This window comes from Trachemys scripta, chromosome 1 (genome assembly GCF_013100865.1).
Source record: "Trachemys scripta elegans isolate TJP31775 chromosome 1, CAS_Tse_1.0, whole genome shotgun sequence".
Classification (NCBI taxonomy): domain Eukaryota; kingdom Metazoa; phylum Chordata; order Testudines; family Emydidae; genus Trachemys; species Trachemys scripta.
The window spans coordinates 333,772,526-333,798,676 of NC_048298.1; the positions used below are offsets into that span (position 1 = coordinate 333,772,526).

Sequence of the window (26,151 nt, forward strand, 5' to 3'; positions counted from 1 at the left end):
CAAAGAATAAGTGCTAATTAAAAGTCGATCTAAGAAAAAGAAACATTCCCAACTATTAGTCTAGCTGGAAATAAGAAAAATCTTAATTATTTTAGCTATAACTAGCTTCAGAACAGAGAATCTGCCCTCCAGCCTTATCTAGTTTCAGCATGTGTTTTATTGAGAGGTTAAACGAGAACAGATTTTTAAACCCAACACAGACACACACAGTTTCCCCTCGGTAACTCATACATGCTCCTGTAGAGTTTGTTCTATGATTTTCTTGAGGATTTTTTTCCCATTGCATCATTGAAAAGTGTTTTATACCAGCCAGAAAAGCACAAACCTTGCAATTAGCTACTCTAAGTGCTAGAGAAATGCCTCCTTCCCCCCCCCCCCAAACAGATTTTGCCTTATTGTTTCAATTAAAGTAAGTTTGCTTTTTATGGTCACATTCTTTGCACATCTGCTGTATGATTATTCAGAGAACCAAGTGCCAGTCACGTGTCTCTCCTGGTTTGGGGAAGGGTGGAAAAATCCTCATTTAACAGATTATGAGCTCTTTATTTCCCACAATTCCTCCTCCCTGCTCTAAGAAACGTTCTTTAAACATATTCATCGTACAATTCTCTGTTGTGTAAAGAAGCAGGAGCTCCATTCTGCCCTGCACTCATCTAGATTTTTGCTCTCTTTTCTCTTGAGTAACCAGTTTGGGTGACAGGTTTCAGAGTGGTAGCCATGTTAGTCTGTATCAGCAAAAACAACAAGGAGTCCTTGTGGCACCTTAGAGACTAGCAAATTTATATAAGTGTATGCCCAAACAAATGTATTAGTCTCTAACGTGCCAAAAGGACTCCTCATTCTATTTGGGCAAAGCCAGCTTGTTTAACTAAAGTACTGTTATTGTCGGGAAACGCAGTGTAAATGATACTTTACTTAACAAATCTACTCCCTGCGTCTCTTCACCTGTGTCACGTCTGCTTTAGTGCCAAAAGCAAAATTTGTACTACTCCATACTGGTTAGCCCTGTAAAGTCGACCTAGCTATGGGAACGCAAGCTTGATTCGATTTCAACTTGTCCATCAATAATGTCAGCAAAGCCCTAACTAAAGGGTCAATTCCTAACCTCAAACAACACTGACCCAGTCGTGTTGCACAAGTGTCATCAACAGCAGAATCTGGCCAGCAAAATCTCAACTAATCACATGCAAGGCCGAAAGAACCCAACTTGCTTTTCAGATACCATGACACTGGCAGACCAGGTCAGATAGGGGTCACAGGCCAATTCGCTTGTGTATTAGTATAGATAAAAGTGAGTAATATACAAATGTGTATTCATAGGTTTAAATTTCATGAAAACTAGTGGAATGTTACTTGTATTATTTTCACTCATCTGTTCCTGTTATAATGTAAAAAGAACAGGAGTACTTGTGACACCTTAGAGACTAACAAATTTATTAGAGCATAAGCTTTCGTGGACTACATCCGAAGAAGTGGGCTGTAGTCCACGAAAGCTTATGCTCTAATAAATTTGTTAGTCTCTAAAATGCCACAAGTACGCCTGTTCTTTTTGCGGATACAGACTAACACGGCTGCTACTCTGAAACCTGTTATAATGTAATAGCAAACATTTACATTGTGCATTCCCATGTAATTAAATAACCCAAAGCAATCTTAGGAAATGCTAATGAAAGACTTAACGTCTTTAACAGAAAATGCTAATTTCAAAGCAAATGGCCATTATGCATGGTGGGCAGAGGTCAAAAGGCTAAGTACAATCCTCACTTAGCCTCAAAGGATAAGCCCAGGTGGGTAGAGATGCAGCTTCTTCTGCCAGAAGCCAAGCTGGCAATAAGTATGGATTCAAAGAAAGATCCTTCATCTCTAGACTGTTTGTACTCTTACAGGGAAGTGCGCCAGACGCAAAGCAGGGATTTCCAGAGACGATCTGGATACTCTGAAAGACTTGATTAACTGCCAGTTTATCACATCACCGCCACCATTTGGAATTACAACCTGTGACTCACCTGTACATGTGTTTTACCCTCTTTAAACTCTCAATAACTCATTCCTTTTTCTTAGCTAATAAACCTTTAGTTAGTGTACTATAGATTTAGCTGCCAGCATTGTCTTTGGTGTAAGATCTGGAGTATCAATTGATCTGGGATAAGTGACTGGTCTCTTGGGACTGGGAGAAACCTGATGTGGTGTGATTTTAGGTTTAAGTAACTTTACCACAAAGTTCAGTTTGTCGGGGTGGCAAGATAGGCTTTCCAGTCTAAGGGGACGGTCTGTGACTCCATGGTAAGGCTGGTATAGCAATCCAGGAGTTCACATGTGTTACTGGATTGGTGGAAATCTAATTTTAGAACATACCACCAGTTTGGGGTGTCCGCCCTTGTTTTCTGACGGTCTGCCCTGAGCTAGATACTCATAGTTATGAGCCACTCCAGACAGCATGACAGATATCTGACTGGGTTTGAGAGCTGTCAGGGAGAAAAAAGCTTTTTTCCTCACTTGTGGACTGAGCATATTTTATTCAGAGTAATTGAGACAAAGTGGAAACCCATTTTGTACACGCTTTTTAAAGTAAAGCCATGCTTCTGATTGTGCGGACCAATCTCACGGGAATGGAGATTTAGAGGGGGTGGGGGAGGAAGAGAAAGAGAACTCAATAGTCAACTTGTAGAATTCATTAATGTAGTTGGTCATGATTCCAATATTATGGTGGGACCTTATTTTTGAAAGTTGGACACATTTATGAGAAAACTTTTGCAACTATTATAGTCCTCTTAAGAAAGGGGTACTCCAATTTTCCACTTCTTGGAATAATCCGATTACCACAAGCGTCAGGCAGGAATCTCTCCCCATCACACACCTGAGTATGTGCATTTCACCATCTCCACTGAAGCGGTCCACTCTCTTGGAAACACTTAGGAATAAGCTACTTCTGAAGACAAAGATACCCAAAGGAGCCAAGATGATCCATCCTATCTTCTAGAAATGATTAGAAAATCCAAGTGGAATTGTGAGGTACAATTGTATTATTAAAGCCTGCTTTTCTAGTTATTGTTATCTAGCACTCAAAACGTAGTAGGCACTGCACAAAGCACACAAATAGACATTATGTGGTCCAAGTGCCAAAGAGTTTCCAGTCTAATTTAGAGATGATACTTGCTACAGTCATTCATTGTATCAGAGTGATGGGAGCAAGGGAAGACAAAGTTTACAATAATAAGATCACATGATGATCCATATTTGGTATGTGCCCATCTTGATTGTTCCATTACATGTATAATTTTTTTATAACCCAAAAGAGAAAACACACTAATGAGGATAGAGCCATTTTCCTTTCTACTCTATTTACATCATCATACAGCATATTGAGTTATTGAAGAAAGGCATTTTCCCACTTGACTTGCAACTGTGGATCCAAACATCAATTAGTCTTTATTTGCATTAATCGAGTTTCAAAGTCTAAAAACAGATCAAGTACAAATCTTGAAGCTCTATCTCTTCTTAGAGTTGCAGCTGCTACAGTTACATGAGGTTTTTTGGTTTCAGAGTGGTAGCTGTGTTAGTCTTTATCAGCAAAAAGAACAAGGAGTACTTGTGGCACCTCAGAGACTAACAAATTTATTTGGACATAAGCTTTCGTGGCCTAAAACCCACTTCATCGGATGCATGCAGTGAATGCATTCCACTGCATGCATCCAATGAAGTGGGTTTTAGGCCACGAAAGCTCATGCCCAAATAAATTTGTTAGTCTCTAAGGTGCCACATGAGGGTTTTTTGGGATACTAGAGACCAGATTTAATGAGTACCAGCATTACATGGTCTCAAAAGCATTACAAATATACATTTGTTTTGCAGCTCTGCATCACAATTATTTCAGGCAGACACATTCAGGCGGTGAGCCAGCTTTTACTTATGTATACAAATAATAAAAAGCAGCTTCTAAAAAGAACTGAATCCCAGCTAAACACCACAGCTTTCATTCAAAAACTGAAGTGCCCAGAGAGTCAGACTTATGGCTCACCTGTAGTAGTGCCACCTAGTGGCACAGTGATCTTACATTAGTACAGTGGTTCTCAAACTCTTACTGGTGACCCCTTTCACATAGCAAGCCTCTGAGTGCGACTCCCCCTTATAAATTCAAAAACACTTTTTTATATATTTAGCACCATTATAAATGCTGGAGGCAAAGGGGTTTGGGGGTGTAGACTGACAGCTCGCAACCCCCCAGGTATTAACCTCACGACCCCCTGAGGAGTCCCGACCCCCAGTTTGAGAACCCTTGCATTAGTACATTTGATCTCAAGAAAGAACCGTGCCTTAGGCACTGTCATAAATAACACCCTGCCACAGTGAGAGAAAGCTAATGTCTGCACACCCAGTTACCATAATACAATATTTGCTCATTTAAAAGTCTTGTTGAAGGGCCCAAGCCAACTCTCAGTGAAGTCAGTGGAAATACTCCAAACTGTTTAGAAAACAATGGATCAAGTCCAATGGTGTCAGCTGACCTAGCAAACAGGGCCAGGTAGAGTTGGCAATTGTGCATTTTATAGATTAAATTCCAGTTAGGAAAATACTGAGGCTTCACAGTGGATAATGAAGACAGCTGGAAGTGGAATGTTTTAATATGCTTGTGTATCGTTGAGGTGGATTCAGAGAACAAGTGCAATTTAAGTGCTCGGCACCCCAGGCTTTGAGCTGGCTCCTTACTGGGCACTACCACTGTAAAGTGTCAATACATGTGACATTATTTCATGTCCTGCAGCCCTAAACATTTTAATTTATGAGAATACATACTAGGAAAGCAGTTATTACAATACCAGTGAAGCACACAAAGGATCATACTCTGTCAGCTTATATTTCTGCAGGCTTTTGCAAACATGAAGAACCCAGATCCTGATATAAGGAACACTGTGTTAAGAGATACACATTGCTCTCTCAGAGGTATCTTACTAGCTACATGATTACTAATTACTACTTATAAGTTCTACTATAGTTTCAAGTTTAGTCTAATTACCCTACACTAAGGGGTATTTCATGGCTCCAGGTGAACTCTGACTGGCCAGTCCAGGACAGTATGGTAAGGAATTGCTGAGAGTGCACTAGCCTACAAGTACAGTATAGTCTAGACCATTTCAAAGCATATCTTTATATCTAGATAGAGGTCATGTCAAATCCAATACTGGGGACCAAAGTCATTTAAAAACAGGGAAGAGATAGCTTTAAAGCAGCTATTAAAGGGAGACTCCCTGGCTTAGCAGGATAAATTGATGTTCACTCCCAAGTCTGACTGGAGAGTCCTATTCAGGGGGGGAAGTAACTATCGGCAAACCAATTATGTCAGCTACTATTTCATTTTCCTTACCAGAGGGACAACCACAAGGGATTTATAAACTCATTGATGGATATGTCTCCAACAGCTATTAGTCAAAGTACTTTCAGTCATTTTAAGAGATATTTTTATTACCTTGAACCTTAATAGCATCCATTCTGTTACACTCAGATACTTCACGTTTTCCAAGGCATATCTTACAATATCTATAACTATTACCACCCACCACACTTTAATAGCTAACAAACAATTATAGTTTACAAAGTGCTAGTCCGGCGAATAGATCCATTATATCCATCCATGTAACACAATGTTGAAATGTAGGCGAAGATTAACTATACAATTCTGGCTCGCACATTCTAGAATTTTCTATATTCACAGCAAAAGAACAGCCTCAAGTCTTCCCCAGTGATGCCCTAACAAGCCAGACCAGAGTTAACCTTATTCATGCATAAGAAGCAGTTTCAGCCCATCAGACCCCCAAACACAGCAATATCTTACAGTTCACTATACACTGACCAAGTAACACTTCTTCGTGGCCATTCATAGTCCAAAGAAAGGGACGTGGACCCAAATGTCTTAAAGCAGCAGGTGATTTTGAACGCCCAACCCAAGACACCTACGGCCAAAGTTTCCAAATTACAAGCCCTGAATGAACCAGATTGTTGGTGGGTAGTGATGCTCTGGGAGGAGAAGGGTGTGTCACAGAGTGAGGTGGGGGCTGGTAGATAGCAGCTCCTCCTCCAACTCCTGGCAGCAGTTTATCTATCACAGCCACTGAGGAGGAGGAGGAGGAGGAGGAAGAGGAAGAGGAAGGTTGGATGTAAAAAGAATGCCATGATCAGAGGAGACCAGAGATATGAAGGAGATTCCGCTGCAGGAGGGGAGAGTCTGAAAGCTGAATTTCTAACAGCCCGTGACAACTCAATGGATTTGGAAAATAAAATATTTAACGAGGGACAATTCCCAAGGTAACAGACTGAAAAATCAGTTACGTAAGTGTTCACTGAGCGCTAATAAACCAGGCCACAGGGAAAACCTAGACCTACAGTGGCTCGAAAACAGCATGTTCTTTCATTTCACAAGTGGTGATGTTTTGTATTGTATGCCCAGAAAAGGGAAATACCTAGGAGTAGCTTGGGCAGAAATTTCATCACTGGGCAGGAAAGAAAAGCAATAGTGGCTTCACCTGGCTCTGTTAACAAGCCATTTTACTGCAAATATGGAGCTGGCACCAAAAAATTATTAATAATTTCCATAGCTACATTCATCCCTAAAGATTACACACACACCAACACACACCAACACACACACACTGCAGCCACTTCTGGGGTGGATATGGGAAGTCAATCAACATAAGAGAAGGGGGGGAATTTTGGTCATGGAGGAAGTTCTAAAGGATTAGTCTGGTTAAGCACCCACAAGAGTACTTATGCGTGTGTTAAACTGAGTGGGAAATCTCAAGGACTCTTGCAAGGTTTCCAGTATTTCGGATCCCTATTGGGTCAGGGAAAGTAGGGGGTGGGGAAATAGAATGAAAACAGATGCTCACAGTACTTCCACTTTGGCCGAAATAGTCCCCACCCATGCACTCACCTTTATTACTGCAACACCGTTCTAATTCACATAGGATTTAGCATTCCCTGGAGCCTGGGGGCATTTGAGCCTCATGTGCCTCAGCATGCCAATATTCAAACTAGACAAACCCTGAGGAAGGTCCAAAGCTCCCTATGCTCACAAGGAGCAGAGGACTAGGTAATGGGTGGTCAGCCCAGGAAGAGAGGAAAGAAAGCGATTGGAGATGGGACTTGCCTCGAGAAGTGGGGAGGTCCAGGTTACGGAAACTGATTTTTTTTTTTTTTTTTTTTTTTGCACAGGGGAGGGGTTAACAGGATGGTCCAGGGGGCAGACTAACAAAAAACAAAACAAAACAAAAAATCAGAGATGAGGGCCATGGAGTGAAGATAAAAATGAAAGTGGGAGACTGAATTAAAAATTGGGTGGCAGGAAGATAAAAGGAAAGGAAACTGGGCAGCTCTGGGACCAAGGTTTTACTTGTTTTTATTAGAGTCAAACCATGGAAGGGAGAGAGGGGATTGGAAAATATTAGTCAGAGTTAATTAGGTGCAAACAGTGGGGAAGGCTGTTCCAGATGGCGCTAGTACAGCACTAACAGGAAAAATGCGTCTAGTTCTGTGGTGCAGAAATGCAGAAGCAATCCCGTCAGTGGAGTTTACTTGAATGGAAGATTTGTGGCAGGGAATATTACGATTACATCTGGCAAGAATAAGAAGTTAACTCCAACTTGCTCGGTGCTGTGGCATCATATGACCTACATAAAAGGGGTAAAAAAAATAACTATTATTAAATACTAGGTCATGAAAGAAGGTGAGATATTAGCGCTGGGGTTATTTATAGAGCAATTCGTGCAAAGATTTTACAGAATAAGAGTCTCTCGAAGCAACAACAAAACCTTGTATCCACCTTAGTCCATGTAGGTCATTACAGAACCTACTATGGAGTGTTCCATTTATAAAAGAAATCTTGCTGAGTTTGGAGAACGCGAGTCTTCAAATGAATAACTAAAAAAAAAGTGCCAGGTATGTGGGATATCTACTGCTTCATAATAGAGATTAGAAAGCAGACCAAATAATCATGCATAGAAAGGAGTGAATGAGAAAAGTCAACACTTCCCTCCCCTGCCGTTTATTATTGTTTATAGAAATCAGCAGGCAAATCAGATTCTACTGATGTCTTGTATGTTTACTGTCTCCCATTAAGAAAAAAACCTAATCACATTGAAAATAGGGATGGATGTACATTCACAGACACCTGCTCTTCAGATCAAGCCATTGATGTGACCATCTAGATTGTCAAGAAAGGGCTGTGCTGGGTGTCTTTTGTTTGTTTGTTTTTTTAAACAAATTTCTCCTACACTCATTAGAAACCAAAGTGGAGTCAACATTGAAAAAAGCCCACACCCACGTAAATGGAACTAGCAGGCTCTTCCAGACTCTACAGCAAGGTCAAGCCCTATGGCAAGGGGGGTCTCTCAAAGAGTATTTCAGGTTTATTGACAATCAGAGTGAAAATCCATTGGTTTACTGTTAATCCAACAGTCACATCAGATTTTCTGTGATATTTTTACTATTTAATATGGATTATTTGCTGAGCATTACTTGGAGAATCGAGAAGGGACAGTCATTACGGAAGGTCACTTTTTCAGCCTATAGAGCAATCCAGTGGGTTTCTCAAAGGCTGGTTTAACATCTCAAATGGGCTTTAAGTGGCCCCATTAGTAGATATGACTATTACATTTTCTTATACAGCACTTACCATCCCGAGATCTCACAGCACTTTAAGAAGGCGGGTAAGCATTATGATCCCCATTTTACTGGAGGGAGATTAAGTGACTTGCTCAGAGTCACACAGCTAGTCAAACTTGGGACTACAACCTCTGATTCCCAGAGCGGTACTCTATCCACTGAGCCTCCTCAGGCAAAGTCAACGCAGGGCGATTATTGGTACAATAGCAATGAAAGACACTCAGCACCTCGCAGGAGCAGCATCACCACGGAACTACAAAAGGTCAGTGAGACCCTGGGCCACATCCCAACACCCCAGTCAAGTCAATTGCAAAACTCCCACAGACGGCAGTAGGGTCAGGTTTTGGCCCACTGAGTATTTATGATTTCATCCATTAGTGGGAAGTAAGACTTTAGTTTGACTAGTATTAAGACTTATAACATAGCTTTAAGAAGATTCTCCTTTCACTCAAATGGTAAAGGCTTGCATTTCTGGAACAGAAGAACTGAAAATTCTTGATTACAACTATCAAGTTCTATGTGGCCATGCCGCTCTCCTGGAAATAGCTTTGTTTACTACCTAGAATTTTTACAACACTGATGCAAACAAGTGTTAGGCTATTAAGATACCAATCCAATTGATTTTTTCTTCTTTTTATGTAAAGCCATTCTCTTACTGTGTTGTAATCCCAGAGACATCATCATGATGAACCAGCAAAAAGGTAAGAGAAATAAACCATAAAACCAACCAAGAAAGTTTCTCCAAGCTAAGAGAAATGTAAGGAGTAAACAAAGCATAAATGGTTGAAGCGTCACTTTAAATTGGGATTTAAGGGTACATCTACATTGCAATTAGACACCTGGGACTTACAGGGCTCAAGCTAAGGGGCTGTTTAATTATGGTGTAAACATTTGGGCTTCAGTCCCTGGAATCCTCCTACCTCGCAGGGTCCTAAAGACCAGGCTCCAGCGCAAGCCCAAACATCTGCACCGAAATTAAAGAGCCCTTACGCTTGAGCCCCATGAACATAAGTCAGCTGGCACAAGCCAGCTATGGATTTTTAATCGCAGCGTAGATGTCCCCTAACAGACATTAACTGGCTAACTTTTCTACTGTGACAAAATGCACCTTCCATATTTTATTTCCTGACCAATATCCCTTCGACATCACCACAGCTTCTAGATTCCAGCTTCTTTGGCAGCCCCACTTAACTGCTCATTTCAAAACAGATGTAAAACAAATCACTCGACCCTACGAAGTTAAAAACTGGGATGCACTGGACCCCAAGACATGTTTCTAACCAGCAAATGATAATTTCTCCTTTTAAGGAGTCAGAATAGTGTAAAGGCGACTGCAAATTATCCTCAGAGCTAAAAAAAATATAAAAAACAGCAGGGAAGTTATTTAGAAGTTTCTAAAGCTAATTTAGTCGGAAAGGTACCTTATGGAAGGAACGCAGTAAATCGCTTCACCACGTGAAGTGGCATGCGCATTCTTCTACAGTCACTCAGCTCCACTCAGTCACTCAATGTCAGCTAGCAGCAAGTTTTCCTTTCCCATTGCTATCTGCTCTAACCTCCCCCCAGGTAAAAATCCAGCTGTAGATAGTTTCTTCAAGATTTGGGGGAGGGAGGTGTTCGTTTTTATTCAGATCTCTTCTGATTTTAAAAGTTAATAGACACTTCCTTGGCATTGGCTACATGGTTGACATGAATTTCAAACACACTGTTCTACAGCGAGTTGCATGCACTATATAAAATTATCACTATTAGACATTGGAAAGTCCTAAAATGGGTCGTCCCCATCTTACAGTGCAGGATTGGTTCCTGCTGTAAACGGAAGGTTTGTCCAATCAAGCTTTTGAAAGAGCGAAGCTATTGGATTCTATTCCAGCTTAAGAGATGTAACCAAGTCACACCTCCCGATATCCAGCCTACCATTCCCTTTAAGCAGCTTTATCCCTTGGAAAAAGAACAGGAGTACTTGTGGCACCTTAGAGACTAACAAATTTATTTGAGCATAAGCTTTCGTGGGCTGCAGCCCACTTCATCGGATGCATAGAATGGAACATATAGTAAGGAGATATATACACACATACAGAGAACATGAAAAGATGGGAGTTGCCCAACCAACTCTAAGAGGCTAATTAATTGTGAGCAATTATCAGCAGGAGGAAAAAAAAACTTTTGTAGTGATAATGACAAGAAGGTGTGAGGATACTTAACATTATCACTACAAAAGTTTTTTTTCTCCTGGGGATAATTGCTCATCTGAATTAATTAGCCTCTTAGAGTTGGTAGGGCAACTCCCACCTTTTCATGTTCTCTCCCTCTCCCTCTAATATACATATATACATACATATATACATATATACATACATATATACATATACACACAGCCCACTTCATCAGATGCATAGAATGGAACATATAGTAAGGATATATATATCCTTACTATATGTTCCATTCTATGCATCTGATGAAGTGGGCTGTAGCCCACGAAAGCTTATGCTCAAATAAATGTGTTAGTCTCTAAGGTGCCACAAGTACTCCTGTTCTTTTTGCAGATACAGACTAACACAGCTGCTACACTGAAACCTGTCATTTATCCCTTGGATCACTCTAAATAATTCCACTCCTCCTTTGACATACGCTAAAACTAGTCAATATAGGCAAAGAAAATTATTAATTAAAGGAATTTTGGATTTATCTACAAGCAGACTTCGATTTTTATGAATTTGTTCATTCTTAAAAGTTATTTGACAAATGTTGTCCGTGAACAGGTTTGAATCTTGGTGCCGCTTCTGAACTGTTCACTGAGAACCTGATTTTTGGAAGTGTTGAGCACTTTCAATCGTAGTTGCTCGGCACCTCGGAAAAGGTGGCGGAGACTTTTGTTTTGAATATTGCTCTGCAAGGTTCACTAGCTAAAACTTATGAACATGAGGGTTTGAATAAGTCGCTTGCAGTGTGAAGACACACGACATTGCCTTATAATTATTATATAACTATTTAGTTTTAGAGTGTTCTAATCAGAAAACTGATGGTATAAACATGGTGCCTTTCTACTCAGCATAAATGCTCTTTGTGCCTCTCTCTGTGTGCTCCTTTTACAGGCACAAAAGATGACTTCACTCCTCTTAGTATTGCGGAGCCCACATAGCTGTGGACTAACAAGCTGGATTCTGCCCCAACTCCCACATCAACCACCACAACAGCTGGCTAAGTTCTAATTGCAGAAGCTTGGTAGTGATAAGAGGCAGAGATCCTGGCTGAATTTTCAGAGCCCAGGCTACAGTTGTGGGCCTGGTAATTGAAGACTCCATCTGACCTGTAAACTGATGGAGTCTGGTCTCCAGGCACTATAAAGATGGAACCACACAATGTCACATTTAGAGTCACTTTTCTGACTATACACTGCACTTAAACTTTTAGAATGCAAGTCGGTCGAAGTAGGAGAAAGTGGATGAGATTAGGCCATTCTGATTTTGTGAGGCTACCAACATCGCATTCAGTGAAACCAAAAGCACAAGGCCAATCCTCAGACTGAGTCTTTAACTAATCCACATAGCAAGACACTGCTCGCAGAAGCAGAAACCCAAGAACTGGTAGCATCCACATGTATTTTATAGCTGGAGTACACCAAGCAGTGCAGTTGCCCACTAGATCTTTCTACCAGCCAGAGGTTGAAAAGCTATTCCACCTGCTGGAGACCAATTACTGCTGCTTTTGTAGTGGCAATTTCCATATGTGAGAAGTAAATCTCCAAAATAGTAACCATTGTCTCCACAAGCCGGAAAGGAAGAGCATATCCCCCGTAAACGGGTGTAAAGTAACTGCAATTTAGCTTGTATTCCAGTGCAATTTAAGAAGGGGAATGGGAAATAAAAAAAGGGAGAGATGGAGGCTATATTTTAAATGGAAGTGTCCACCATGGAAGGAGCATTTTGCCAAGTTTTAGCCAAGTTTATGAATTTTTATGGTCAAGTTATAAACCCCCTAAAAAAGCTAGGTTGGTCAGGATGTATTCATCTTTTCCATGAAACCCTAATTACAGCAGTGTTAGTCAATGCTGCAATGAAAGATCATAATAATCATCTGTCTCTTTATCCTGAGCCCTCCTTTTTATTAACTTTTTAAGCTTTCTCCAGGCTGTTTTACATAATCCAATGAGATGGAAATTCAAGATAATTCTCTCTTCCAACTAGATGACCTTATTGTGTTACTGGTGGCAAGGCATAGAGATTACTAATATTTAGTTCTTATCAGAGGAATATTATTTACTTGGAATATTGAATATGTTCAATATTTTAAGAAAGGGCAGGGTCTTAATGAAAGTTTTATTTTAAAAATTTCCTTCCTGGTATTACTAGCACCTGAGACCAGTAAGACTGAAAGAATTTGAACAGTCTAGGGAATTTTTTGTTTGTTTTTTTGGCAATTCTCTCTCCTTGGCCAAAAATGCAAAAAGCTTGGACCTCAGTTACGAACACCTCAGGAACAGAGATTGTTTGTCACTCTGAAATGTTCGTAACACTGAACAAAATGTTATGGTTGTTCTTTCAAAAGTTTACAACTGAATCTTGACTTAATATACTTTGAAACTTTACTCTGCAGAAGAAAAATGCTGCTTTTAACCATCTTAATTTAAATGAAACAAGCACAGAAACTGTTTGGTTGTCAAAAAAAATTTAAACTCTCCCTTTTTTTTTTAGTTGTAGTTTACATTTAACACAGTACTGTACTGTATTTGCTTTTTTTTTTGGTCTCTGCTGCTGACTAATTGCATCCTTCCAGTTCCAAATGAAGCGTGTGATTGACCAGTCAGTTTGTAACTCTGAGCTTCTATTGTACCAAATGCATTGTTATTAGCAAGAACAAGAGAGATTAAGTAATGTACTATGTCACTTCAGAGAAGAATCAACTTTTCCTCTTCTTGGGTGTACGTCCAACTCCACTCTTGCTGTCCTGTTCTTTGTTTCTCTTCAGCTTGAAGCGTTCCTTAAATTCAATGTTCCTGTGACTATACCTCTTTTCATCGAGTTTATCCACAAGCAGGGTTTCTTCACCTCATGGACCTCACTTGACCAACAGGCATCTTTGGACTGTATTCATTCAATAGAGGTTCAAACAGTCATTCTTTCTGTTCATGTACTTTAGGTCCTTTGTTGGTGGGCTTCTCGCTTTGTTTTCAGGATCTGTTTTCATCAATTCTTTTTCACCAGTTGTTTCCTTTCCGTTTTTTCCCTGGATATGCTCTCTCTGCAAAGCCTAGATTTTATTTCCCTCTTCTTCTTCTCTAATAGTACCTGCTCACATACCCAAGTATTTTTTTCTGCTTCTCCTGAACTGAAACCTCCTCTCTTCCCAGTGCCCTACTTTTATTCTCCTGTTCTTCTTTTATTACCTCACCTCCTACTCGGGTGACGGGTCATCTGCTAGCTCAGCATTTCGAGTCTTCTCCTTCTCTAACAGCTTTTACCAACTGCCCCTTCAGGTGGATTCAGAACCTCCTCCCCAGCCAGAGCTGCCCACTCACTAGCTGTCTCTCCATAGGACGGCATTCTCTGCGGCTGCATCACAGCTGCAGCAGGTGTTAGTACCAGGGTGAGGGTTACTACACCAGTATTGCACCGATGCTATGGGGTATATTAAAGCCTCCTCTTTTCCCAACGTTCTTCCCAAAAAACCTCACACCACCACGCGCCATGTCTCGCTGGAGGGGGAAAGCATCATGTGCACTTTTCCATTCATGGGGAGTTAGGCAAGGACGATTTTACAACACAGCTACATGTTGGTCCTATAACTGCTTGACTTGACAGCATCCCCTTGAACGCCTCAAGGGAGAGATGTAGGTCATTGTCTAGATCTCTCTCCTTGTTCCCAATTTCTTTTCATAAAACTTAATAAGATACACCTCTACCTCGATAGAACGCTGTCCTCGGCAGCCAAAAAAAATCTTACCGTGTTATATCGAACTTGCTTTGATCCGCTGGAGTGCACAGCCCCGCCCCCCCCGGAGCGCTGCTTTACCACGTTATATCCGAATTCATGTTATATTGGGCCGCGTTATATTGGGGTAGAGGTGTATTATGTTCTTTAAGGGGGAGAAACACAGTTGTCTCCGAGCACTTATTCAAGCCGTGTATTCTCACCCACAGATTTGAACCCAACATATGCAGCTTCAACAGTATCATGCAAGCCTTCTTGCCCGATAACAGGTAGTACGGTTCTTACATAGCCATAACTGTCAAATGCACCAACTGAAGGGTTCCTTTCAGAACCTTTCAGTAGCAGTTTCAGAGTGAAGTTTCAAAATTCTCCACACGTTCTCGATGCCTTTTTCTCGCAGTACACTAACATGTGGATTGAAAAAATAAAAAAATAAAAACTTTGAACCTCCACTGATGATTGTTGATCTATTTAAAAAAAAAAAAAAAAAAAAAAACTAAACTTGATACGCACATCCTTGGTGCTTAGCAACCACCCACCCACCAGCCACAACACTGCATGCAATAAATAATTAGTCTCAGATTTATACATGCACCATACAGAAATACCAAACTCGAAATAGAGGAACAGAGCCAACCACTTTGGCGCAATAAGGAGCTGGCCCTAGTCTGCAAAGCTTTTTCCTAGCACTGGATCAGTTCCTCTCTGTTTCAAGAGAGCTCCTTTCACAAGATTCTACCCAAACAGAAAGTAAATTAATTTGTCCAATACACTTATAGACATGGCCAGCAGTGCCAGCTTTATGTGTAACCAAAGCAAGGGGCTACCGGAGGCCCATTAAGGTCACTGCAACTCACTAGATGGCTAGATCTTGGCTGGTTCAGAGGGAAACCCATCAATCCAGCTACCCATTTGGGGCAGCAGCCAGCCCTAAAATTAGACCCACAAAACACACTGACTGCTGTCCGTCTGCTCTGTTGGCTTCTCCATTAACAGCAAGCGGGGTACTGAAACATACACCTCTACCTCGATATAACGCTGTCTTTGGGAGCCAAAAAATCTTACCGCATTATAGGTGAAATTGTGTTATATTGAACTTGCTTTGATCCACCGGAGTGCGGAGCCCCACCCCGCCCCCCGGAGCACTGCTTTACCGCATTATATTCAAATTCGTGTTGTATCGGGTCGCATTATATTGAGGTAGCGGTGTACTTGAAACCTGCCCCGCTTCCAGACAGGCAGGTTCTCAAAAACGTCCATGCCACGCTTGCTCACAATATGCTTTTTAAAATACATAGGACCATTCATCGAGACCATCGGAGGCTTTACAGAGCATCATTCACAAAGCCAAGAGGAAGGGAAGGATTTCAAAGGTGAGATTTAAAAAAGAAATGAAGTGACTTGCTGACTCCAAAGAGTAGGGGACCCACTAGTGAAAGCCTCCATACAATATGATGGGGGCTAATTTAGCTACAACGAGTCAGGAAAAAGATCTTTGAGTCATCGGTGATAGTTCTCTGAAGACGTCCACGCAGTGTGGAGCGGCAGTCAAAAAAGCAAACAGGATGTTAGGAATAGAGGGATAGAGAATAAGACGGAGAATATCTTATTGCCCTTATATAAATCCATGGTACTCCCACATCTTGAATACTGCATACAGATGTGATCTCCTCATCTCAAAAAAGATATACTGGCATTAGAAAAGGTTCAGAGAAGAGCAACTAAAATGATTAGGGGTTTGGAACGGGTCCCATATGAGGAGAGATTAAAGAGACTAGGACTTTTCAGCTTGGAAAAGAGGAGACTAAGGGGGGATATGATAGAGGTATATAAAATCATGAGTGATGTGGAGAAAATTAATAAGGAAAAGTTATTTACTTGTTCCCATAATATAAGAACTAAGGGCCACCAAATAAAATTAATGGGCAGCAAGTTTAACACAAATAAAAGGAAGTTCCTCTTCATACAGCACACAGTCAAACTGTGGAACTCCTTGCGTGAAGTGGTTGTGAAGAGGTTGTGAAGGCTAGGACTATAACAGGGTTTAAAAGAGAACTGGATAAATTCATGGAGGTTAAGTCCATTAATGGCTATTAGCCAGGATGGGTAAGGAATGGTGTCAGAGGGTGGAGATGGATGGCAGGAGAGAGATCACTTGATCATTACCTGTTAGATTCACTCCCTCTGGGGCACCTGGCATTGGTCGCTGTCGATAGACAGGATACTGGGCTGGATGGACCTTTGGTCTGACCTGGTACGGCCATTCTTATGTTCTTAAGAGCTACACAGAACACTCCTCCCACCCCAAGCTGCCCCGTCGCTTACACTATGGGAGACATCCCAGAACTGGATGGCTTATGCTAAGGACAAGTTACTTTTTCCAGTTCCTGGTCTGTTATTCCCAGAACCAGCAGAAGCGGAGACTTCTTCAAAGCAGACACCGAACAAAAAAACAAAAAAAAAAATACAAACAACTTCCTAGCCATGCAGCTTCAATTATCAATGGTTGTGCCCCATGCATTTGTAGATTTCATTCTGACTGATTTCAGGGCCGGGATCAAAACTTCAGGAACCAAACTGGCTGAGAGAAAACAGTACAGCTCCATGAGGTTCTTTAGAAGGGATCTCCCTTAGTGCAGGTCACTGAGGCAAAAGATTGTTCATCTTATTGTTACAACATCCCCCCCAACTCACCATCATCCCATTTTTGTGCTGTATCCTGTCACCTAAATTGTGAGCTCTTATGGACAGAGCCTGTCTTTGGTTAGGTTTGTACCACGCCTAGCGCAACAAGACATTTATCGAGGTTCCTTGTTATTATTGTATTACAAATAAGAGGATTGTAAGACCTGTATTAAACAGAGGTAGGAAAGGCAAGCCCACACTGTTTAGTACCAATAAAAAGAAATGAGAGGGTGTGATGTGGTGTACCAGGCATTTGCTTCCCCTTGCCAGAGACCCTGCTGCCTTGATGCACCATGCCCCAAAAAGTGACCCTTTAAGAAAAGGAGGGCAGATAGTTTGGGACCCCTGGGGTTGCCTAGAAAGGCCTCCCAGGTTCAGCTGCATGTAAAACCAGCAACAGTTAGAAGGGCTGGGAGAGCAGGTTGCAGCCAATGAGGGCCCAGCAGGCCAAATAAGAAGGGCTGGCTGCTTCTATCAAATGCAGTTCCTGGGTGAGCCAGGAGAGGAAGGATGGATGGATTTTCTCTCTACTATAACCCAAAAAGCCAGGCCAGGTCAGGGCCCATTGCTGGCCACACTTTGCACTTAGGTCACTGAGAGACTGATTTACTCTGTGAATGGAAGGCCCAGATGGGCCAACCTGAGCTAGACATGGGCCAGGATGCTGAAATCTAGGTGAGCTCATGAGAGACCCCCTGGCTCAGGCAAGCCAGTCACAGAGGCGAATGAAGGTAGCACTATACAAGTCAGCAGGGTGCTTTAAAGGTTAAAAGCAAATTGGAAAATGAACTGGCTGCAAGTTGCTGTCAACTTCTACCTCCTACTGCAAGATTCAGTATCCCTAACGTCAAGAGCTTCTGATCGTCCCAACTCCTAACATTAGTTTCAATTGACAGGGGTGAAAAATATGACCAGAAAGTTTCAGCAAGGTATCTACACAATATAAAAGCTACGCTAATGCAGCATGAGCAGCAACAATGGTCAAGGTGAAGGCCTGAAATGAACATTAGGCCCCCAAGGCAGCAAAGGCTGCAGAGGGGAAGTTGATTACAGAAACCGGAAACCAGAGATGCAAGACTTATTCTGAACCTACAGAACCACTTACTGAGAAAGGCCGGCTTTAATTTATGCCCTTTTAATTCTCTGTCCCCACTTTAGCCAGCTTTTCTGAAGCAGAAAGGTTTGAGAGGGGTGAACATTAGAGAGGTAACGACATCTTCCATTCATAAGCACCCAAGAGCTATGGGGCTTACCCCAGTTATCGGAAAAGACTGCCAGCCTGGGCATAGAATCTACTCATCCACACCTCAGGCCACTAAACGAGTCACCCCCCGGCTTTAGGGTTTATCCCAACCATCCAATGCACTTGGGTCTGCAAAGTCCAACTGGTGGTTTCACAAGGACTGGTTCCAGCAAGTTTTCCATAGCACTCGTGTACTCAGCGCTGAACAAGACACAAAAGAGATTTCCCAGAAGAGCTCAGTTCCCATTTAGGCACCAAAATAAGTGGCCAGATTTTCTGAAGAGTTCAGCATGCTGGATGCAGAGCTCTATGGTCAGACTTGGAGAGGGTGTTGCTGGGACGGGAGCTGCTGAGCTCTTTTGGTCAGCTGGCCCTTATTTACATGTAGGTGCCTTCATGGGAGCTGAGCAATTCTAGAAATCTGGCCTCTGTTGTGGGTAGGTACTGAGCACTTGGGAGGCAGGGAACCAAATTGGCCCCGAGTTCTTAAGGAGCTAGCCCAAAATGCAGACAGTCCCTACCTGAAGAGGTGACAATGTGAGCAGGACAGAAAAAGGGGTATTTTTTGGAGAGAGATGCTCTAATTCAAAAGGAATTACTTTGGGGAAGTTCGACGGCCTCTGTTATACAAGAGGTCAGTCTGGATGATCAGAACGGTCCCATCTGGCCTTGGAATCTATCAATGTAAGGTAGGAGAGGGTGGACTGAAGCCCAGGAGGAGGATTATCTGGCACATTTGGGTGTATGCTTTTTTTCCATATAGTTCACTATCTACTTGCTCCTTGTCGGCAGCACCGAAGGAGAGAGCCTTTGGGGTGATTATTGGAGGGAAGAAGGAACAGCGGTTTGGTGAACCGGAAATGGGCAGGTATCACCCGCACAGCAGGGTGAATGGCAGGGGTAGAGTTAGAACAATTGCAAAAGTTCTCCAAAACCTTCAAATGGCAGAGACACTCTAAAGAGCAGAGTATTAGTCCCTTCACTACCTCCTGCCATACAGCAGCTAAATAGCTTCCCCTTCTGGCAAGCTGGCCGAGAGCATGGAATCCAAGTGCCACAGTCAGTCCCAGGAAAACCGGTGCGACTCCACTGAAATAATTGTCCTATGCCCGTTTATACCAGGGCTGAAACCGGGTCTCACAGTGTACAAAATCCTTTAGGAGGAGACTCTTCCATGCAGCCATGAGCTGTAAAATCTATTACACAAAGGGAACCACGGCCAATGGGAGCTGCAGGGGCGGCACCTGTGGACAGGGCAGCGCGCAGAGCCACCTGGCTGTGCCTCCGCATAGGAGACAGAGGGGGGACATGCCGCTGCTTCGGGAGCTGTTGAGGTAAGCGCCGCCCGGAGCCTGCACCCGAACCCCCTCCTGCGCCCCAACCCTCTGCCTCAGCCCTGATCCCCCTCCCGCCCTCCAAACCCCTCAGTCCCAGGACTGAGCACCCTCCCATACCCTGAACTCCTCATTTCTGGCCCCACCCCAGAGCCCACACCCCAACCCCTAATTTTGTGAGCATTCATGGCCTGCCAGACAATTTCCATATCTAGATGTGGCCCTCAGGCCAAAAAGTTTGCCCACCTCTGCTACAGACACATGCACTAACAAGAGGTGTGTAAGATTCTGGACAGGAATTAGAAACATTTATTTAAAAAAATAGTATTTTTTTCTGATTTATTAGCAACTTTAGTGGCTTTTGTAACCCCACACATCACATATTCTTATGCAAATGTAACACACACACCCCTCCTGGGTGTGGTGCTCTGTCCCCTCTAGTGGCAGAGAGACCACGTAGAGGTTAATGAGTCTGCTACAGCCTTAGCTAAGGACCATGTGGCTTTTAGCTCATGCAGTAGAGGCTCACGCATTTAGCTCCAGAATTCCCAGGTTCGATTCCGCCCACCGACAATCAGGGTCTGTCGGTGTTACACAAACGTCATTGACATAACACTGAAAAGCAGTTACTTCTAGGCATGAAAGGTTGCTCTTTAAACAGAGCAGAGCAACATTATGGAGAAGCCACTGTAGCAGTTAGCTAGTTAGAAGCAGGACTATGAGATACTGGGGGAAAAAAACCTTGATCTTGTTTCTTTTGCTTACCTTTAAGTTGACTTGTCCGTACTGTCAAAGTTTCAGCCAGGAACCAGAGTGACTTAAGGGAGGTAGACCCACTGTGTTGTGAGTGCTGAGAAAGAATAAAAAATATATATATATGTAATCGTGGTCTCTGCAGTTTTTGTCTCTTCATTTTCTATCCAGAGATGAGTAGTTACAAGACACAGTCCATTACCTTAGGCAGATAGGTATTTCTGGTCAGACCACAGAGTAGCCCAGGAAACTAGATGTTTTCCCACTTAGCAGCTCACCACCCCGCAGAATCTAAATCTTAATGCATCCCATGTATGAATTTATGCCATAAATTGTGCCTTCCAACTCACTCCACAGATGTGCATCCTAGCATGGTTTGGTTCACCCTGGAACCAAAGCCAGCTGTTCTATTACTATCACAGAAGCTAAATAAGAACCCTTGGGGCATTCATTCTGCATTGTGTAGTTCCTCTACGCTAAACTGGGATGTATTATGGTTTTATCGTCTATTTCTCTCTGAAAGGGCTCATTTCATTTGGGCACGAGTGTCATTAAAAGAGCAACAATATGATGGGCTGTTTTTAGAAACAAGTTCTGCTCAGCCGCTGACACGGATATCAATCGCATCCGTTCAAAAGAGACTTTGTACCGCAGATTCTGGGCTTTTAAAATCTAAATATAACCTGGATGTTTACTCCTGTGGGGAGAAGTCTCATGAGGCTGTTAGCGAGTTGCTGTAACTATGCCTTAGTGTGGGAGCCATACTTCAAAGAGCAAATATAGCATCACATCACCTGTTATTTGCCCGATTCCGAGCTCAGTTTTACCAGGGCAAAAGACAGGGATGCCCGTACAGTTCCTTTCATAGAATCATAGAATATCAGGGTTGGAAGGGACCTCAGGTCATCTAGTCCAACCCCCTGCTCAAAGCAGGACAATCCCCAACTAAATCATCCCTGCCAGGGCTTTGTCAAGCCTGACCTTAAAAAAAAAAAAAAATTAAATTTACATCAGAATGTGGCTATATGTATACAAGTTCAATGCAGTGTTACAATCCCATGGTTAGTTACAAGAAGGCTGGGGGAGGGACGGGGTAGAGAGAATGTTATAGTTCAACAATAAATAACTTTGTTGTGTTGTACCTGTATGTCCTGTAGCATATACTTATACCCGTATGCCTATCTTATGGCATTATGGAACAATTGTAGCTGCTCTATAGTTCAGGTTGGAGACAGCTTTCCCATTATAGACTGATTTAGCAAGAGACTTAAGTGCATGCCTAGCCCCACTGGCTTCAATGGGACATTGCATGTACCTAATTACTTTGCTGGATCATGGCCTACTAGACGAGACACAGAACCTGCCTACTGCCTTTACAAAACACAGAAGATATTCCAGGGCTTTTCTCTCTCTCTTTGTTTTGCCTAGTCTGTCTGTGTCACATAAAACCAATCTTTGATCTCAAGCACTTACAGCGGAAAGGTGCGGTTGTTTCCCAGTTGTGTTCTGAAAACACCACATTGTCCAACACTGCCCCCCAGCCACAAGCTTAGAGTGCTTTGAGAGGGTATTTTTCGTAAGTGAAGGTTGCCTGATTACTTAATTTTAAGAGGAATGAACACAATAAAAGGAACAAAACTAAAACTTCTCTATCCTTTCTACCAGTTTTTATGAATCTCCATATAGAATTCTACAGCTAGGATAGGGTTTTTATTCAGTTCTGCAGATCCTTCCCCATAAATTGTCCCCTAATTCAGCATCTAATTTCAGAAGACTAAACTGTGATACTGTGCTTAGTCAGGTTAATGAAGGGCTCATTAGTGACGCGGAATCAGACAGGAAATTGTGTCTTATTTTGACTCTCACACAGGAAGCAGAACCCCACAACCAATAATGCCATTACCACAAAGAGTTAGGAGCCTGTGGTGTGATCAGGGGATTTCCAGAAAACTCTACCACAAAATTTTGCTGTGTGCCAACTGGAACCCAAAAGGCACAAAATTATGTAAATTGCTTGGACTGGCCATACGTTTCAAGTAACAGCACTGGAAATTAAGCCTGAATTAAAGCGACACTGTTGTATCAAATCTGGCCTAGCACTTTATTGTAAATGTGATACCAGTAGAAGCATTTCCAGGATACTTTCTTAAAACCATTACAAAAGGGTTTTGTTTTCTTAATCACTCCCCAGCAAAGTTTCCAGTACCACCCTTCAGACGCTCCCGTACTTCACAGAAAAGTTTAATAGATACAAGTGAAACAGACTACTTTTTACTTCTCAGCAAGCACAATGAAAACAACCTAAATACGTAGCATAGATAGTGAAAGGGCAAAAAGTTAAGCTGTTCAGTCAGTAAGAGGATATTTGTAACATAGTAGGTATTTGTGGACTGCATTACAAAAATCTGAGACACAAGGTGGGTAAGGTCATATCTTTTATTGGACCAACTTCTGTTCAAGAGACAAGCTTTCGAGCCACACAGAGCTCTTCTTCAGATCTTTCATTTACAGAAGGTGGTCCAATAAAATATATGACCTCACCCACCTTGTCTCTCTAATATCCTGGGACTAACACGGCTACAATACTGCATAGGGTTAAAAATCTGAGTTGTTATAAAACCCTGGGCACATCACCTCCAGATTCCAGACCAAGAATTCGAAACAACCAAATGAAGAGACTGCTTCCAGAGACTCCATTTCAGGTTTGCACAGCGTTTAGAGCATTCTGGGAGTTTAGAAAGTGCTGTGTGAATACATATCAAGGCAGGTGCAATCAATAGGGTTCAGTTATGTACTGTATTGTTGACATAGGGTTGGGCATCTGACCTGTCCAAAAATAATCATGCAATTGACCGGTCAGACTTTGGTCAAAAATGGTAAAATATTTTAACACACTAATTTATTAGAATAGTAACAAAAAAAAGGAGAAAGACTTTATGGTCTTCAACTGGCTTAGCCCTAAATAGATGCTTATACCTAATTACAAAAAACAAGTTACTTAGAGTATCAGAGGGGTAGCCGTGTTAGTCTGAATCTGTAAAAAGCAACAGAGGGTCCTGTGGCACCTTTGAGACTAACAGAAGTACTGGGAGCATAAGCTTTCGTGGGTCAGAACCTCACTTCTTCAGATGCAAGACTTGCATCTGAAGAAGTGAGGTTCTGACCCACGAAAGCTTATGCTCCCAGTNCAGACTAAGTGTTTCTTTTAGGTCTCATCTACACACAACAGTTGTACTACTTTAACTATCCCCTAGTGCAGACACAGTTATATCAGTGTAAGTGTGCTTCCGGGTAGAGTTATTCCCATATAGAAATAACTGCATCCACACTACGGTCTGTACTGGTCTAACTATAAAAACACATGTGTAAACCAGACTTGTTATGCTGTGTGTTAGAAATAACAATATGCCTCAGACACTGCATACTCCAGTTTGACCAACCCTAAGATGTTTTTTTTTTCCTGATAACTTCAAATATCAGTACTACCATTAACAGTAATGCTTAACTTTTGTATCCTGTGGCACCTTTGAGACTAACAGAAGTATTGGGAGCATAAGCTTTCGTGGGTGAGAACCTCACTTCTTCAGATGCAAGTCTTGCATCTGAAGAAGTGAGGTTCTGACCCACGAAAGCTTATGCTCCCAGTACTTCTGTTAGTCTCAAAGGTGCCACAGGACCCTCTGTTGCAAGTTACTTAGAGTTATTTTAAACTCAGAAAAATGTAAAACACAATGAAATGAAGTGCAAAAAAAATGGAAAGAATTATCTTTTTAGCAATATTAGGTTAGCATTTCCATATCAACATTATTCATGACTGAACAGTTACAAAAACAAAAAGAAAAATGAAGTTAAACAGAAATAAAACAAACTATAAAAGAAAAAAAGTCACTTTAAAATTAATTTACGCTGGGTAGGCAGTCGGCCACATCTTCGGGCATCTTGATGGCACCACGTTCCAATCAAAAAGCTAACTCCCACCCACATCAGGGCCTTCTTGCCAGAATATTTGACGTGGTGAACTAGATAGTCAATTGACTGGCTTGCCAAGTCTATTGTTGAGTCTTAATTCCTGAATTGGAGGAGCTCCCACTACCTAGGAATACACCTACACAAAGAGCTCATTTAGATTTGTCCTGAACACGTATACAAAATGCACGCACAAACTGGTCCAGGGAGTGAAGGAGGCCAGATTTACCAGGTTACTCCACCCAGCTCAGAAATCACCAGTTTTGACTGCCTGCTCCAGAAACGGCACAGCAACCTCTAACAACCAGCAGGGGAACTGCAACCCACTCTGGTGAAACCTGCAGCGGTTCACGTGATGGTGACACTGTACAATATGCCTGACAGATTGTAATTTAGACGATAAACTTCTTGGACATCAGCTGCTTCCAGCTCACTCCTTGTGAGCAGTGGTAATTAGAGTGGAGCTATTGAACATAAGAACACAAGAACGGCCATACTGGGTCAAATCAAAGGTCCATCTAGCCCAGTATCCTGTCTTCCGACAGTGGCCAATGCCAGGTGCCCCAGAGGAAATGAACAGAACAGGTAATCAGCAAGTGATCCATCCCCTGTCACTCATTCTTAGCTTCTGGTCGAGATTACAGGTCACTCAGAACAGATGTTAAGATTTTAAATTGCAAAATCATTTTAAGAACAGATGGTTACAGATGCAAGACTTATTCTGAACCTACAGAACCACGCCTATGACCATTCCCACACTATTTCAATATAACTAGTGTGGACACATTTGAACCAGTTTAAGCACACAGTCTATTCTTTAATGTAGACACAGGCCTTCAGATTAAGACTTGGCAAATGAAAAGCAATTTAGTTCACCTGTCAGGAAAAAGCTATACATAACCTCACTAGCCCACACAAAGCTGCATTATGCCACTATTAGCAATAAATGCTTTTGGCCTAACCCCTCACCTCCTGGGATTGGATAAAGAGACCACGTCCATGCAGTAGAACATTGCCAACCAACCCCAAACTGAAATGCTGCAACGTTACACATTAACAATTCTGATCAAGACGACACACAGGTGGAGGTTTTCAAAGCAACGCAGGGCAGTTAACCATTAAAATTAATGGAAGACAGAGTTACATTCCCCTGCGCTGCTTTGATGATCACAACACTGGGATGTCGCAGGATGGCTGTCGGGGCAGCCAAGTGACACGCTTGCTGTACCAACGATCTCCAATTCCAACTGGGTTACACAGGAAGGCAGACGTTGCCCAAATACAGAGTTCAGGGACAAATCTTTGGAGGTGCCAAGCAGCCAATTGGGAACTGGAGGTGCTCAGCACCTCTACAGATCAGGCCCTTGCAGTAAGTGGGGTCATGCTGGTCCCAAAGTTAAAGGGGGACAAGAAGTTGTCCTGACCCTGTTGCCCCACCTTGAATTTCCTGTATCTTACTCCCTCAATTCCTCAGCTCCCATCCTCTCCCCTGGAGCTCTCGCTCCTCCCCTTCCCAAGTTACCCCCTCCCTGGCTCCCCTTCTGACCCGGCCTCACCCTTTCCCACCAGTACCTGCTCCCCTTG

The 26,151-nt window shown here is 42.3% G+C and overlaps 1 protein-coding gene across 4 annotated transcripts in view; it reads right to left on the minus strand.

Annotated features, from left to right (window-relative positions):
• The window catches only part of LOC117871309 (glycerophosphodiester phosphodiesterase domain-containing protein 5), a 322,284-nt gene that overhangs the window by 223,092 nt on the left and 73,041 nt on the right, over positions 1-26,151 (minus strand). For 3 of the 4 annotated variants that reach the window (XM_034759156.1, XM_034759157.1, XM_034759159.1), the window contains exon 2: positions 20,614-20,698. The exons of the other annotated variant lie outside the window; for it this stretch is intronic. The gene's annotated coding sequence lies outside the window, so the exon portion shown is untranslated. The remainder of the gene's footprint in view (positions 1-20,613; positions 20,699-26,151) is intronic. 4 annotated transcript variants of the gene reach the window in all.